At 39.1% G+C, this 3,584-nt stretch overlaps 1 long non-coding RNA gene across 1 annotated transcript; it reads left to right on the top strand.

Moving 5' to 3' along the window:
- Window positions 1-260: 260 nt before the first annotated feature.
- Window positions 261-3,214, top strand: LOC128791813 (uncharacterized). The gene is made up of 3 exons (XR_008432156.1): window positions 261-446; window positions 2,401-2,483; window positions 2,865-3,214. It is a non-coding gene; the product is annotated as an uncharacterized LOC128791813 (long non-coding RNA).
- Window positions 3,215-3,584: the final 370 nt, after the last annotated feature.

Below are 3,584 nucleotides of genomic sequence, written 5' to 3'. Positions count from 1 at the left end.
ACCACCGTGCTTAGACACTCCCAGTAAGAGGGACACTGGTCTTGTGGAAAGCCAGCTCCCTGGCTAGGGCAACCCAGCTCCTGTGTGCAATCTAGTGGACTGGAATCACTCTGCCCCTTGAGACACCTCACCCCAGGTGTTCTGGGAATGGGAGTGGCTACTGTTCAGGTGTTTCCATCTATGAGATCACATCCATGCTAAATGAGGTAGAAAAGGTGCACAACACAGCTGTGAGTGTTGTCTGAAACTTGTATCAGTAACAATTTACTTCTGAAGTGGGACACAAACCACCAGGACCAGCCTACAGACTACACTGCTCCTTTCTTGCACCTACCCCAGAAACTGAAGGGTGAATTTAGGATTATGTTTCCTGAGCAAAAAACAATTGTAGAAAATTTTACAGATGGAGCAAAAAAAAGAACCTTTCCTTTCTGAAGTGGAGACAGGTGAGCAAGCTGGGGCCATCAATCACTTAAGCATGTGCATGCTTTCTTCCTTCCCAATACCTGCTGTGTGGACTGGGTCAGTTTTGCATCCATAACACAGAGAAAACAGCAAATTCCTGGGAAACCAAACAACCTCATTCCAGTGCACCAGGGCATGTGGCAGTGGGAACTTTTTAACTCTTCCCAAAATTAATCTGGTTTTAATTGAGTCTGAGATTCAAATCAAGACAAGGAAAATTCTGTTGCTTCTTAATCAAGTTTAATTGTTCATATTTCCTCCCTTGGTTTAGAGTCATTTCCCTCTTTGGAGCAGGAGTATCATATTTGGATACACACTGTAGGAAAGCTGTTTATTTTGCCTATATTGTAAAGTGCCAACCACTTTCTCCAGCTGAACTAGCAAACATAATTAGAAAAACAAAATAAAATTAATGTATTTGATTTACCAGAAAAGAAAACATTTTAAAATTCTATTACTTTGTCTTAAATATACAAGCGTGATTGTCCAACCTTCTATTCTCTCTGCTCCCATCTGGAGTGTCAGATCATAGAATGAATGCATAAGAAATTCTGTGAAGGAAAATATAAGTCTCTTTTAACCTCTCAGAATTCTAATTTTTTTAAAATACAGACAGCTGGAAAGGGACTGAGATTACTCTGTTGTTAAGGTACCTGTATTTTACAATAGCTGTTGCCCATATTCCCCCCAAGAAAACCGTGACTAGAAATACCAAATCTCATTCATACTCATAGGTAAAAAGATTTCAGGGCTTAACAAGAATCATCTTGGTAGCATGGAAACAAATTGTCTACCTTCTCTCAAAGGCTTTTATTATTTTTATCAACTGCAGTTGCCTCAGATTCTCACCATGTGAGGTGCTGTGTAAAAAACATAGAGCAGGATTCTGCTAGAACAAATTATGTTAAAGCAGCCTCCAAAAGGCAAAGTGTCAAAGGAGGAAAATAAGAGGGAAGCTGAGGCATGGGAAGGGTGGTTAGAGGTCAAAACAGGAATCTTCAGCAAACAGGAATCTTCAGCCCTCATTCCAAGACCCCTGAGGACCAAAAGAGGAGAGGATTCTTCCTCTGTCAGTCAGCCAAGGCAAGGGTGAGAAGCCCTGTGACAGATTTCCCTTGTCCACAAGATCTGTTTGTCCATTGTTTTGTCTGTCAGTTCAGGGATATCAGACCACTGGGAATAGCAGCCCTGCTCCTTGTGGGGAGGTTGAAGGGGCCTCCATGGGGGAAACTTTTTCCTTGGTCAGAAGGCATCAAACTGTACTTCAACAGGGCAGTTTACTGGACCAGGGCTATCTCCAGTTAGTGGCCATGTGCTCATTTTCTGTCTCTGCCCTTGGCATCATGTGGGGATGCCTTCTCCACATCAGTTTTGTCACATAATTTTTCCACTTATTTAAGTACTTCCATTACTACTGATAAAAATTGTTCTGTAAGAAATACAGGTAACGTTGTTATTGAAAATATGATTTTAAAGTACTGAAAAGGGCTCAAAAATGGAGGATGATCTTGTGCAGGTGGAGAAATTAGGGATGAGGATTTCCCCAAGTTCATCTAGCGATACCCATGTAAAATTGAGATAAAACACAGTTTTAACTTCAACACAAGTTCAGCTGGTAGAAAAAAATAGAGTTGACAGTGTATTTGAATCACAGATTTTCATTCAGGCTTATCTTTATGAATAGGATAAGTCATTATTTTCCTTAATGGTTTAAAGTCAGCCAGTGGACCAGCATTTTAGCATGCAAACATCTTCAGGAAAGCAATTTCTCCACAAACAACCTCTGTTTCATATAATTTACATCTGAGAAACACATCCCATTAGGTCAGGACAAAAAACCCAAAACCATAGAGAAAAAGCTTAAAATGTAATACTAGTTCTGACATATATGCCGTTGTTCCTCCTAATTATTCTTCTACTTGCAAACATTGTTAGTTGCAGATGCCTCTTTCCCTGGAGTACAGAACAGAGAAGCAAGTCTGTTTGAACAAAAGCAAAAATACCCCAACAGCTACTATGTAAGAATGATGCTTTTTCTTTGAATTCTATCTGCATGTATTGGCAGCATTCCCATAATAACTTTTTTTTTTTAATTTCCCCAATTTTCCTTTGGGAAAACAATACACCTGAAATGGGCCTTAGTGCATTAATGAGATTGAAGGCAATTCTTCCTACACTCCTATCAGATAGAGATACTGAGAGAAAGATAAGCAAGTGCAGCTCTGTTCTACAGTTTGAGACAATAATAGCGTGATTAAATTTAAAATGCATTTCTTGTTTCTGTACAGGCTCAAATCTAAAGACGTTATGTTAGGGAAGCAGACAGCCATCTCTGAATACAGTCTCCAGCTGTTAGGTTTGAACTTATCCTTATTTTCTTCTGGTTTCTTTCTTGACAGAAAGAAATGATTTACCAAGAAGGAGACTGAAAATCAGGCCACAAGTTACAATTTTGGAAGCTTCCATTTCAGAAGCAAAAAAAGGTTAACCAATCAGAGAAAACAACTGTTGACCTGGAGAGAGGTCACTAAACTTTTTGAGGACTACTTCTAATTCAAATAGGTGGAAGAGTGTGCAGTGGGCAGAGCATTTACCATCTTTTCTTGAAATCACCTATGCTATTGAAATCCTGATGTAAAAGGCTTGAGGGCTTCTGTCCTTGCCTCTCCATTTACAGTAAATGAAGGTGCTATTCTTTTTTCTTTAAAGAAAAGCATTATTAAACTGTTCTAACATCTTGAAGACCTTACTGCAATTCTTTCATGCACTGAATTAATGGCAAATGAACATGGGCAATTATCAAGAAAAAAAAGTTAAGATCATGTAGTGTAAGAGGCACTTTATTTCCTTGACAAGCATAGTTTATTTTTAATTTTTCCTTTTGCTTTACAGTACATTAATAAATGCTCTGGAGTGTATTTAGTATAAGTAATGAAATCTCAGTAATACAAAGCTTGACTACGAGCTTCTGATGCTTGCTGACAAAGAAACAGGGACCTTGGGGGAGATTTTGTTCACAGACACTTCCATGGAAATTAGCAGCCTGTACTTCAGTGAGGTTCTTCCCGAAGGGGGATGCTGCTCATCTTATATGAATTCTGAATTTGGGAACCCTTTTC

The sequence above is a fragment of the Vidua chalybeata genome, chromosome 8 (assembly GCF_026979565.1).
Source record: "Vidua chalybeata isolate OUT-0048 chromosome 8, bVidCha1 merged haplotype, whole genome shotgun sequence".
Taxonomy (NCBI): domain Eukaryota; kingdom Metazoa; phylum Chordata; class Aves; order Passeriformes; family Viduidae; genus Vidua; species Vidua chalybeata.
This window is presented reverse-complemented; position numbering and strand designations above follow the sequence as displayed.